Below are 12,729 nucleotides of genomic sequence, written 5' to 3'. Positions count from 1 at the left end.
GGAGACCTGTCCTGAGCAGCCGTGGCCACACTGGAGGGCACACACGGCCAGGGGTGCAGGGGGTGGTCACCTCTCCACCCAGCCCTGCAAGCCCTTCCTCCTCCCCTTGCCCTGCTCAGACCAGGACTCCCCACTCCTAGAACAGGGCTGTCTGGGTCCCCTCTTCACCCTCAAATCCCCAGCATCCATCCTGACTTTCCTAACTGGGCTGTCCATCCCAAGTCCCCTCGGGATTTTGTTTGCTTCCAGTTCCCAGGCCACCAGCAGATCTATTACTCATTGCATTCCTGTGATTCATTTATTCAGCGGGTTTAGGGGCAGTCAGGAGGCCCTGGGGACTCGGGAGTCAATGGATCGGCCGAGGGCCAGGCCCAGCCTCTGTGTGAACACTAATGCCTCATCAGGGCTCCAAAAAGGTCAGCATTGTGGAGGCCTTGGGCTGCACGTGCCTGCTGTGGTCAGTCCTGGGGCAGGAGCCAGTGTCCAAGGCCATGTCTGCCTGCCCTGGCATCAGCCCCTGGTCACCAGAAAAGGCTGGGAGAGGAGGAGGAGGAGCTGGGGGTAGGTAGGCTCCTTGAGGGTCCCTAGTTACCCAGAAACCCCAGAGACAGGCAGGAACATCCCACTGGAGAAATCCCCACATAGGCGTAGTCTCGTACATCCCTCCTTTCTTGGCCTCTGAGTCATGGAAGTAGCAGGAAGGGTGGCAGAAGGACCCAACTCGTGACGTTCAAATGAGAGCGGTCAGCCCCAGGCCCCCCAGGACCATGACCATCACCGTCATCAAGGTCCCCCCAGGACCATGACCATCACCGAGGCCCGTGGGCACCCACACCCCACCTTGCTGCTGCCCTGGCTGTTTTCATTTGCCACTTACCACCCACTCTCAGGGTCCCTATGTCGCGAAGGCAGCCCAAGCCTTGGGAGCTGGGAGTGACAGCCCCCGTCAAGCCCTCCCTGCATGTCCTTTTCCCCTTCCTCAGTGACCCCTGTGGGCAGCTCGGCATCTATTCTGTGGATCAGCATCTGTGCATTTATAAAGCTTATGCAGGCATTATTTAGCTCTTCACATACAAGGTTTACTTTATGGACCACACGATATGTAGTTTTCTCTGATCTGCTCTTTTTTGAGGGGGTGTGGCTATCTTCCCATATTTGTGCACACAGATCTCTTATCATCATGATTAGCTGCTGCAGATTTTTTACCGAAATCAAAACAAGACAGAAAGGCAAAAGCATCCATACACCATCGTTTCTTTCTGAAGCACATAAATTAAGAAGTAAAAGCCCCTGTGGTATGACTTGGGCATCCTTTTCCTAAGATTATCGAGGCACTGCCGTCCAGGAGGTATCCGCTCCTGCAGACTTGCACACATACTTCCTTACAAAACAGAACCGTGCTGATCCCATGCCTCTGTGATTAGCTTCTCTATGTATCAGCGTGTCTTGGAGGTTTCTCCAGATTGGCGTGTTTCAGTGTTATTTGTTGTATGGATATGCCATGTCTTACCCACTATTTCCCTCTTATGGGCATTTCAGTTAGTTCCTGGCCTTTGCTATTGCTGAGATGAATAGTCTCCCATGGATGTTGCCTCTGTGTCCTCTTTTTGAGGACTGAAGTCTGAGGAACTGGGAGTGATTTGAGGGGAGAGGTCAGAAGGTCGGAATGTAAGGCCAGATCTCCTATCTCATGCTCATCCATAGCCCTGCCTCCTCTGGGCAGCCTGACTGTTAGCCGGCCAGGGACTCCGCGAGCCTCCGGAGTCAACCCACGAACAGGAGGGCTCCTGTGTCCACATCTAGCAAGCGTGTTACAGACTGCATCGCCCACCGTGACAAGAGCCCTGGCTTGGGAGCCACAGAGCAAGTTCCATGCCCCTCCTCTGACACTCTGCTCATCCAGCTGCCCCTCACCGTCCTCCCTCCAGTAGGGTGGTCATCTAGAGCGAGAAGCGGAGCCACAGCCCCCTGTATTACCCTGGCTAGACCTCAGAGGCCAGTCTGACCGCTGGGGGTGCTCCCAGGCATGGTCTCTGGGGTCCGGGCAGCCATTCAGCTGTTTCTCTGTCCAATTGCGTCAAACCGATGCAAAGCTAAAAAGCTCTAAAATTGAAGCTGGAAAATTGAATCCGCTATTGATCCTCATTGCTGGGTGACTTCTGTGACCCATATCAGCCACAACCCAGCCAACAGCAATGGCCCAAAGAGTGTGTGTAATAGGGAGGGGAGTGGGGGTAGGGAAAGGGATGAAGGTAAAGGCCAGGCCAAGGTGGGGAATGAGGGAACCGCTCCTTTCCCCTCAGAAAACTTTGCAGGAAAAGGATTACCTGGCAGGGAAAAGCAGGGGGAGGAGGGTAGCCGTGAGAAACCCTGGGACCTCCATTCCCACGGGTCTTGGGGAAAAGACCTCAGGCCATTTGGGGGCTGTATCTGCAGTTCCAGCAACCAGCCTACTATGTGCAGGGCTCAGGGTGCTCTTTAAAGGGTATAATGTCCTGTGTATGTTAAAACTCCTGTTCCAGAAACAGAATCCGGGACAGTCAAGCCTGGGGACTTGGAGCATAAACAGACCAGCAGCCACAAAGCTGGCTCTGAGATCTATGGGTTCCTGAGTCACCCTGGAGACTCTGAATCAGCGTGTCTGGGCTGGAGCCTGAGCACGTGTGTTGTTAAAAGGTTTCCAAGCTCAAGACCCTTCATTTCCAGCCTGGGTTCCCTGGAGTCTTGGGAGCAGCGGAGGAGCCCAGGGCTCCTGCGAGGGCGAGCGGGTGGGACTCCAGGCTCCTTAACTCTTCAAACGGGGGCCTCTCTCACCTTTCCTCCTATATCCCCCTGGGTGGATGGCATCTTCAGCTGATTGTAAGACATGCCATATTTTTATGTCCCACAAAGAAAAAGGTTGCCAGTGAAGCTTAGAGAAATGATGGATTATGAAATGCCAAGGTGGGGAATGAGGGAACCTCTCCTCAACTTCAGAGATATGAAAGGTTAAATGTGTATTCTGGAATACACAAAATAGTGGTATGGAACCACACCCTTCAGTGACATCCTACAAGTCTTAGGGAAGTGTTCTTACCTCCTCCAGGTGACCTTCAAGGTCCCGGGTACTCTGGCCCCACCCACATCTCCAGCCACCTCCCCAGAGCCTTCTCCCCTTCAGCCACCTTCTTTCAGGCCCTGTATCCTTCTTGTTCCCTCCCACCACAGGGCCTTTGCACAGGCTGTACACTCTTCCCTTAACGTGCTCATTCTGAAAGCAAAGCTCAGTGGCCACTTCCTTAGGAAGGCCTTACCTGACCATCTCTGCTAGGCCTCCCTCTCACTCACACCCCCCTACTATGGTACTGTCTCAAGGCACCTGCACAGTCCTGGCCTCAGCTGTAATCTCACTTGTTGTGTGTAATTCAGTGATGAATGTCGGACTTCCCTGCCGGACTCTAAGCCCCACGCAAGTAGGGGCTGCCCCAGCTTGACTTGTTATGGAATCCCTCGCATCTAACCTTCTGCCTGGCACACAGTAGGTTCACAGCACTCGAACAGGCTGCTGCCTGTTCAGTGCTCCAGGTTCAGTGCCTTGAGGGGGCAGCCTGGGAGAGAAGCCTCAGTGTGCCATGCGGGCCTCATCCACTTGGTCATGGGGATGGAAGCTGCCAGTGGATGCAGAGGCCTGTGCAGGGACCGTCACCCTGGGTCCTCTGTGCCGGCTTCCTCGCTGGGTCTCAGCCCAGCAGTCTATGCTCAGCTGCCCTGTGGAGCTCAGGTCTGTTTCCCCATCCCCACCCCCACCTGCTGTTCACTTAGGAAACCAAACTGGAGACAGACAAAGGACAGGGGCAAGGACCACCTGCCCATCTGTCCACCCAGCCAGCTGGAGAAGGAGGAACTTAAGACATGACTAAGGAGAGACAATTCTGAAATGCATTTTCAAGAGTCTGGGGCTCAGAGTCAGGCTCTCAGGGTTTGAGTCACTGCCCAACGGGAACAAGTTCCTTCAACCTCTCTGAGCCTCAGTTTCTTCATCTGTCAAATGGGGATAATAAGAGCAGCTTTGCAGGGTGGGTTTTGAGGCTGCAGAAGCGATGGACCTGACAGAGTGCCTCCTCAGGAAAAGCGCCAGTGGCAGAGAAGGGCTGAGCACACGGTCTCACACAGTGGGCGAGCTGTCGCTACACCATCTGGGGGCCAAGGTCAAGCCCCCAGGGCCTGCTGAGTCTTCATCGACCCGGCTGCCCTCATTGATCTGGCCAGGGCCCCCTCGGGAGCCCTTTCTATGTGGACCTGCTACCCTCTGCCCCTGGGCGGCTGCCCTTTGCCAAGTTCACGGTCTGGAGCAGCCGGCCAGCTGGGCCTCCTGCTAATGAGCCCCTCACCCTGCCCAGACCAGCTTCTCCCACTCTGCCTCCCTCCCTGACCTTCCTGGGGAAGCTCCCTCCTTCTCTCCTTCCCCTGCTGCGGCTGCTGCCTGCCTTGGGCCCTCTTCCTGTCCTTGTCTCCAGCTGGACCTCCTCTGAAGCCCCTGAACCCTAGCCCCTTGCCATCTGACTGGTATGTTCCAGGGCCAGAGCTGTGGACTGGACCAGTGGTCTGGCTCAGATGTTGACTCGGCCCCTTCCTAGCTAATGTTTGTGTCTCCTCCCTCCTCCCAACCCAAGTTCATATGTTGAAGCCCTAACCCTAGTGTGGCCGTATTTAGAACGGGGACAACTGAGGAAGTAATGATGGTTAATCGAGGCCCTAGGTTAACCTGATCCAATAGGATCCAATAGGATCAGGGACCTTAAGAGGGGAGATCCCAGAATGCTAATCCCTCCTGCCTCTCTTTCTCTTTCTCTCTTTCCCCTTCTCTCCATGCCCCTCCCCAAACACACACACACACACACAAAGCAGAGGCCACGCGAACACACACAGGATGGCAGGGGCCTGCAGCCAAGAGAAGGGGTCTTAGCAGGAAACCCACCTTGCCAGCCCCATCGTCTTGGACCTTTCAGTCTCCAGAACTGGGAGAAACAAATGTCCTTTGAGGCACCCCATGTGTGGAATTCTGTTAGAGCAGCCGGAGCAGACTAGGACACTCGCTTTGTGACCTTGGGTTCGTTTCTCAGCCTCCCTGTGCCTCAGTTTCCTCAAAGGCAGAGCGGAGACTGGTGTACCCCCGGGGGTTGACTGTAAGGTGTGTGATGCACTCGGCCTGGATGGGGACCATGCCAGTGCATGTTACCCTGCGGATACTCTCCCCTGCTCTTGGGGCCCCAGTACACCCCTCCTTCCTGACCCATCACCAGGGTCCCTCCTTGGCCTCCCACCCTGTCCCTTTCTCCCCAGAACAATTCAAGCCCGCCCCCCTCCATCCTGCACAGCGTGTAACTGAGCCTGAGCCCGTGACCTGAAGGGCCTGGGATGTCTCTCTTCCCAGACAGGGGCCTCCTGCCTCTCCTCGACACATACATGCATGTGGGCACACACACGCGTTCTAGGTCTGCCCAGAAGTCCCGCCGTGAGAAACCCACCCCAGGCCTTTCCACTGCACACGCAGCTGTCCTCTGTGGGTCTCTGTCCTTGGCGAGAGCCTCTGGCTTTGGCTCTGGGCAGCCCAAAAGCCAGTGACGCTGAGTGCTCGCGGCTGTTTGACTCTACTGTGTGTATTCTTTGATACGCCCTGTCATGTTCAATCCTGCCAGCATCCTCCTGAGGGTGCTATGGGCGATCCCCAGGGGATGAAGGCAGAAGGACCATGGGCTCAGCAAGGTGAGGTGAGTGGTGGGAAGTACCAGAGCTGAGATAGATATGTGGGGGATGGGCTGACCCCAGAGCCCACCCTCCACCACCACATCCCACCCTGCAGCACAGGCGTGGAACCCTGCCTAGGGTCTTCTGGGAGCCAAGCTTTGCCAAGAGCCAGACGAGGAACTGGGCTACCAGCTGGGTGACAACACAGACACCCTGGACTGAGCACCATGTGTCGTTGGCATGCACGGGAGAGGACGCCCTGCCACGCTGTCCTCCTGGTGAGCCTGGCCCACCCAAGGCTCTCAGCACAGGCATCATCTTCCAGTTGCTTTCCAAAGTCCCTTTTTCAGCTTTTGCCCACAAGTGGAGTGAGAAGCAGCCTTGGGAACTCCCTTAGTGCACCTGTGGAGGGATGCCGAGGACACAAGCCATGCATCACTGAGCGCCCCTCCCCCAGAGAGCTGGTGGGCTTCCTCCTTTCTGACACCAACACTGATGTAACCAACTGGATGCTCCTTTTTGCCTTGGCTGCTGGGAAGCTCAAAGTCAGATTTGGAACTCAGCCTGAGCAACTATCTTGCCCTCCTCCGGGAGTCTGACTATCTATTTCTGTTTCTATGTTCCTGTTTCCTGACTGTTTCTGCCTTTGCTTCCCTCCCTCCCTCCTTCCTTCTTCCCTTTTTTCCTTCCTCCATTCCTTCCTCACTGTGTCCCGTGTTCCTGCTCTTGGAGCCTGCTCTAGAGCAGGAAGCATAGACACATGAAAAGAAGAATCCCAAACATATTTATATAATAAGATAAGGAGGATTTGGTGGCAGGACCACTACTAGGGGTGTCAGGGTTTTAGAAAGGTTTTTGGAGCTGAGGTCTGAGGGGTGTGTAGAAACCCACAGGTAAGGCGTGGGGCACAGAGGGTGACAGCCAGCCCTGTGCTGGGAAGGTGCTAGTTGCCCTGGAGGACTGAGGGGTTCAGGCTGGAGGCCCAGAGCACAGACATCCAGGGCAGAGTGGCTACAGAGAGGGGAGGTCAAAGATGTGGGCAGGGCCAACCTCACAGGGCCTGGAAGGGCTTGTGGTTTATCCAGAGAACAGAGGCTGCAGTGATGTCATCATATGATGTGTGACAAGGTGCGTGCTTTTGTGGTAAATATAAAGCCCCTGTTGAGATGAGGAATCCAGACAGGCAACATGATGCCTATGGGAGTGAGTCTGCTAGATTGCTTTCATCCTGGGAGAAGCGGAAACCGGGCCTCCTTTGGCGGATGATGAAGACAGCTTGTCTGAGAAGGGTTGGGGTGGGGCGGAGGGGGCATCGCTGCGTGGAGAGAGTAGTCAGGAAGATTCTAGGGCTGCTTCAGTGCAGCCTTGGGAAAGTCCCATCGCCCCTGAGCCTCAGTTTCCCTCTGTGGATGACGGGAGGGGCTCCACAAGCCCCTCACCCCTACTCCCAATCAAAGCTTTATGCCCTGTTGGTGAAAGTCAGAGCTGGTCAGACAGAGCCCCCTGATAAAAGGCCTCCTCGCTAAGTCCAAGATCAGGGTCCCCAGAGTGTTTCCACCCCAGCCATCCCTCAGCCCCTGACCCGCCCTCCTCAGAAGCGGGGAATGGCGACAGAGAGTCTTGGATAAGCCATTAGGGCCTGGGCTCCATCACAGATTTAATGGTGTTGTGTTGCTTTAAAAGCCAGCCTTGCAATCCTGCCCTTGTGCTCCCTGGAGAGAACCCTGCCCAGGGCGGCAGGGCCCCATTCCCCCCACGAATGGGGGGCAGGAGGCCTCTCAGCTGCTCCAGTCCCCAGGTCAGGTCTCTCCAAATGTGGCTTAAGCTAAGGATCTCTTCTGGGTCAAACACCTCCAGAGTCAGCATTGCTTCTCAAGGAGGGTGTCCTGACATTTGATCTCAACTTTGGATCGAGAGGGTGAAGCAGAGGGAGGAAGTGATGGCAGGAAGAAGTCTGAGTGCTGGAACTGGCTCTAGCTGCAATTTGCTGGGAGACGCAGGTTCGATCCCTGGGTCGGGAAGATCCCCTGGAGGAGGGTACGGCAACCCACTCCAGTGTTCTTGGAGAATGCCATGGACATGCTCTGTCAAACTCATGCAAAGAGTCAAACATGACTGAAACGACTTGGCACGGCATGCATGATAAGCAGAGGCCAGAGGGGGATTAGATGTGCAGGAGATCTACTGAGGGAAACAGCTGGGAGAGGGAGCGGGAGCAATAGGCAGGAAGGGCCCTCAGCGCAGGACACAGGTCCAACCCCTCCCCTGGGCCCAGGTTTGGTGCAGGGCGATCTGGCTGTCCTGGCCCAGTGCCAATATGGCGGTGGCTCCAGAGAGGTGGCAGCTGGGTCCCTGGGCACTGTGCTCCATGCGGCAGGACCTCCTGAAGGAGAACTGGCTGGGTGCATCTCCACAGCGCCCGCAGCAGGGGCCCAGTCCTCGCCTGGCTCTACTGCGGGACTATGGCTAAGACGCCATCTAAACTGGGAAGTGGCGTCTGCACATGAGGAAGTGTGCTGATTACATCACAGGAGCCAGTGTGGACACAGTCCAAGAGAGAATCCAACAGTGGGGATTTGGGGACAGGGCGGGGGCAGGGGGGCGCAGCCCCGTCATCAGCCTCGGAGAACTCCAGGGCCAGGCCCGGCCTCACATGCCCATCAGGCCACACCATGAAGGCGCAGGGCGAGTGGAGGTCGGACCGAGGCGGGCTTGGAAGGTCCGGGTGAGGAGCTGGAGGAGGCTCTACTCTGTGGACATGAGGGAGCCATTGAAAGGCCAGGCCAGCAGAGGTGGCCCTGGGCCTCAGGGAGCTTAGCCTGGCTTCGGTCAACCAGAGAACCCGAGCTGGGAGAGTTGGCGGCCGGGCCTGCAGGGGTGTGGGTGCCCATGCCCGGGCCCATGCTTCCCACCCCCCAGGCCCCGCTGACCAGAGGGTTTTTCCACCTGGGGCTGAGCCTGTCTGGCCCTTCCCGGGAGACGCCTCTTACTTCCCCATTTCCGGCCGTCTGGCCAGCGTGTGGTGGGAGAGTGGCCCCCCAGGCTGGGCTGTGGGATTCACCATCGTGGCCACTCTCTGCTTGCCGAACCCCAAGGCTGGTTCCCCTTCTGGAAGTCACGGCAGAAAGAAGGCCCAACTTCCTGAGTGTTCGCCCTCCTCCTGGGCCTTGGTTCCCCAAACATCCTATAAGCCCCTCGGGCCCCTCCGAGCCCGGCACCCGCACCCGGGGAAGCTCCTTGCTCCTTCTTCCTCATCACGGAAACCCTTGAAGGCGCCCTTGTTGTGGGAAAGGGACCAGGTTGAATTGCTGTCCTGAATTAACTCCTTGAATTTCTATGCAACATGTCAATGGTATCCTTTCCTTTCTATTTTGCAGATGAAGAAACTGAGGTCAAAGACCTGGGACTCTCGCTGGACACATCTCTCTTTGAGCAACAAAATACAAAGAAACTGCATGGGACTAAAAATAACTGCGTAGGTGCAGTTGGGGCAAATTCTGGACCCAAAAGATACAAAGAGACCAAACAACCCAACTGCCAACTTTTGAGGAGCCTGGAGCAAAGACAGGGTGTCGTGAGCAAGAGCAGGGCACTGAGTGTGCTTCCTGCACAAAACGCCACCTGAGCGGGCGAGCGAAACACCTAGCCACCCGTGCAGCCTGACCCTCAGACACACCGCTCCCCTTGCCCCGTGTGAAGAACAAGCTTGCCCCCACCTTGGGAAGTAAGCAAGCAAGGGAATCTGTTGCTAGTTCTTGCTTCCCCTGCGGCATCAGCGGCCCCAGTAAAGCCTTGCCTGAATTCCTTTAATTAATTTATCTGTTTGTTTTCGTCCTCACTGGGTCTTTGTTGCTGCCCAGGCTTTTCCCTGGTTGTGGTGAGTGGCGGCTGCTCTCCAGGCAGGGTGCAGGCTTCTCAGTCGCTTTTCCTGTTGTGGAACGCAAACTCTAGGGCACCCGGGTTTCAGCAGTTGAGACACTTGGACTCAGTAGTTGGGGCTCCTGGGCTCTTGAGCACAGGCTCAGTAGTCGTGGCGCACGGGCTTAGCTGCCCCACGGCACATGGGATCTTCCCAGACCAGGGATTGAACCCATGTCTCCTGCACTGTCAGGCAGACTCTCTACCACTGAACCACCAGGGAAGCCCTTGCTTGAATTTCTTGTCTGGCCTCTAGTCAATTTCTATTGATTGGGGAAGACCTAGAACCCTGGTGGGCAACAAGAGGAGTTCACCCTCTTGTCCACAGCTGGTCAGTGGAGGAACTAGAATTCAAACCCTGATCTCTTCGATCCAAAAGTTTACTAGTAAAGAAAAATTATAACTAGTCCTCAAATCTTTCCCCTCTTGACAGTTCTCAGGGACATTTTATTTTGACCCTAGGTCAAGCCGGAGAAGGATATTATTCCCATTTTGCAGGTGAAAAAACAGAGGCTGGAGAAAAGTAATAGCCCAAAACTCACACACATGATCAAGATTGGACAGGAGAGGCCCCACCACAGGCCAGCAACAGAAGATGGGGTACCATGACGCCAACCCCTCAGCTGCTGCAGCCCAAAGGGTGCCAAGAGCAGAGCAAAAAGCAAAGACTTTCCCTGTGATCATTTGCCTTCCCCTCTGGGTAGGAAGAGACCTGAGTCAGCCAGTCTATCACGGCAGAGGTGTCTTCCCGAGTCTGGGAATCCAAACTAGGGGAGGGGCCCTAAAGCCACCTTTTGAAGATTCTTTAATATCTTTTCATTTAAGAAACATGGGGCTTACCTGGGTAAGAATCTGCCTTGCAATGCAAGGGAATGTATGTTCGATCCCTGGTAGGGGAACTAAGATCCCACATGTCGCAGGGAGAGACGCCCAAATGCTGCATCAAAAGATACCACGTGCTGCAAATAAGACCCATGCAGCCAAATAAATATTTTAAAGCAAAAAAAAAAAAAAAAACAGCACGAATTAAAAAATGTTTTTTAAAATGTTTCCTGTTTAATTATAAAAATGGCACATGCTCGCTGTGACCGTTTCCCGCTCTTGGCCAAGCTGGTTGGCCCATCCAACCAGCCCTCATCCCACCCCTCTCATCCTTCCTCTGAGAAACAGCCTCAGCAGTTTGGTCTGGAATCTTCCAGCCCTATCAATACTTCATAAAATGAGTATAATTTGGTTATTATTTTTTTTCTTTCTAGTATTAACAATGGGCTTAGGCACACAGCAGCAAATTACTTTTTTCAGTTACTATATCATTTCCATAGGAGATGTGCAGTTACAGTGAATAGGCTGACCTCACTCTGTCCAACTGCTGGAAGGCTTGTTGGATTGTTCTGGAGTGTGTGGCTGCTCCTGTCCGTGAGCAGTAACGTGGCTCCTTCTGGTTGTGTTGCTCTTACAAGCAAAGCTTCTGTGAATTTTCCAATACATCTCATCACCCTCAGGAGAATATTTTTGAAGGTAGAGGCAGCATGTCATAGCAACTAAGAGCACAGATACAGGAGTTGACTCTGCACTTAGCTGCTGGGTGACCTTGGACAGGGCAGCTGTCTCTGAGGCTCAGTTTCCCCATCTGGAAAATGGGGATAATAACAGTGCATCTGCTTCAGGGGTTCCTTGCCAGAATTCAGCGAGTGCATAAACGTTAGGCCCTTAAAACTGCCTGCCACGGGGAAAGTGCCAGTGGCTATTGTTATTTCTAGAGATGACTGGGTCTCAGACTTTGTGCTTTTTTTTCACTTTTACCAGATTTTGCAAAGGAGGACTGCCCCAGGGGCCTCCTGCTCTCACAGCTTCAAGGATACTAGCCCCTCCCCACCACCAGACACTGATAGCCCCCAATCAGGGCAGTCTCTGCCTTCTGGAAGGTTAACTGTTAGAATTACACCCCTCTTTCTCTGGGCCTCCTACTGTAGTTTAGGCTTGCTTGTTCTCTGAGCTGCAGATTCGCATGTACCTCCAGGCCCTGCATTTAACCAGATTCCAAGCGCACACAGACCCACAGACTCCATCTCCCTTCTTCTAGTGTCACCTCCCCACTCACAAGCTCTCCATTCAAAAAGGCTTTCTTGCTTGATGGAAAGAGCCCCGGCCCAGAGCTCAGGGGAGACTGACCTTGGTGACCAACTCCCTCCCTCCCTGCTGAGAGAGGAGGGTAGGGCTGGTAGCCCCTCTCCTCCCCAGCCTTGATTTAGGGCCAGGGCCAGTGTGGGCCAAGCCAGGCCCACGTGGGTGCTGATTCTCCACCCGCCTAGAAGTGCCAGGTTGATGCCAAACCCTGAACTAAACTTTACATTCGGGACACCTGCCTGCCTCACCCTGGTCCTGGCCCTGCTCAGTTTTCTTATCTGCAAAATGGGAGTCCTAGCTGCAGCCGAGAACCTCAGGCACTGACTCAGAGGAGTCAATGAGAGAGAGAGCTGAGCATGTGACGGGCTTTATGAACTCTCGAGTACCGGATTTAAGGTTATCATGCAAGGTGGGTGTGAAGCAGGAGAGGGTGAGTCTGACTATGGTAACTTGGAAACCCCAATCTAGGACAACTATCCCTGGCGGTAGGAGCATGATTCAGAGAGGGTGCTCGGGGAAGTGTGCCCTGATAGAGGGCAAAAGAGATTCGCTTGGAACCTCACTCCTTAAGACTTAGGGGAGTATCCTAAGCCCTTTATCTGTGGGGGAGCTGCATCCCTTTGGACATGAAGACCCTGCAGCAACCACAGCCATGGGGATTTCTGTGAGGTTTGAGGCCAAAAGCAGAGAAGTCAGAGACAGTACTGGGGCTCCATCCCCGGCTCCAGACCACGGGCAGGGCAGTCAACTGGGGCAAGCAGAGGTCCGGGCAGGCAGGGGAGGTGGTGCCCTTTCTCAGGTAGGAAGCTTGCTCACTCCTCTCCAGCCCAAATTTATCTTTACTGACATCAAGACAATCTTAGGAAGTCATATCATCACTAGTTCTATTTTGAAGAGAAGGAAGCAGATTCAGAGTGGGGAATTGTCTCCCCAGGGTCCTGGATCAAGAAACTCCAA

This window comes from Capricornis sumatraensis, chromosome 3 (assembly GCF_032405125.1).
Source record: "Capricornis sumatraensis isolate serow.1 chromosome 3, serow.2, whole genome shotgun sequence".
NCBI lineage: Eukaryota > Metazoa > Chordata > Mammalia > Artiodactyla > Bovidae > Capricornis > Capricornis sumatraensis.
The sequence above is the reverse complement of the archived record's forward strand: the minus strand, read 5'-3'. Positions refer to the sequence as shown.